This window comes from Chionomys nivalis, chromosome 18 (genome assembly GCF_950005125.1).
Source record: "Chionomys nivalis chromosome 18, mChiNiv1.1, whole genome shotgun sequence".
NCBI lineage: Eukaryota > Metazoa > Chordata > Mammalia > Rodentia > Cricetidae > Chionomys > Chionomys nivalis.
Window position 1 is genome coordinate 13,070,362 of NC_080103.1, and position 1,044 is coordinate 13,071,405.

Sequence of the window (1,044 nt, forward strand, 5' to 3'; positions counted from 1 at the left end):
TCTCCCGCTCCCCCTTTACCCACCCCCTCGCGCCAATGGTCTCCTTTTGATTGGTCAGAAATGCTTAAACTCTGCCGACTCCGCCTCCCCGGGCAGAACCTCCCACTTTTTTTTTCTTTTGGCTCTTTCCCTGACAAGTTTCTGTAGCAGCGAATCTCTTACCTGCACCTGGTTAGTTTTAACACGCACGATTTACGCTGACTAGCTGATTTATATCTGAAGTAAACGGAGAACTACGCGGTCTCCACAAGAGAACTAAGGGCCCAGTCACTACTCTGAGTATTTATAGCTCTGTAGTTAACCATAATTAGCATGTGGAAGGCCAGGGGTTCAATTCCCGGCAACACACACAAACCATACACACTAATCTTACAGCGTGTGTGTGTGTGTGTGTGTTTGTGTGTGTGTGTACATGAGGAGTTCAGAGGACAATTTTTGACAGTTGGTTCTTACCTTCCACCACGTGGACTCGGGGGAATTGAACTGTTGATTTAGCCTTGCCTGAGCCCTTTTAAGCATTTTTTTTCCCTTTAAAGTCCAGGAGCAATGTTAGACATTAAAAGGTAATGTGATACATCTGTTAGGCGAACACAGTCTGGTACAAGCACAGACAGGTGCGAACTTAAATAATTAAAAACAACGCACAGGCCGGGCATGGTGGCACACATCTTTAATCCCAGCTCTCAGTCCGCAGAGGCAGAGGATCTCTGAGTTTGTAGGCCAGCCGGGTCTATAAAGATCCAGGATAGCCAGGGCTATCCAGAGAAACCCAGTCTGGAAAAACAAAACAAAGAAACAATAACAATAAAAACCAGTGTGGAACTTCGGAAGATGCCAGAAAGCCGTCAACTCCAAATCGGTGGTGGAATGAGGAATAATTAGTTTAGTTGTTGATAATTCTTTTTCTTCTCTTGTTTCAGTGCTGGGTGGGCATAACACAGGCCCCCTCACAAGCTTGGTGGATGCTCAGTTAGTGAGCTGCCCCCCTGTCCGTTTGTAATTTTTAAATTATGCTCTTTTTTGCTTCTGAGGAATCTGTGTCTT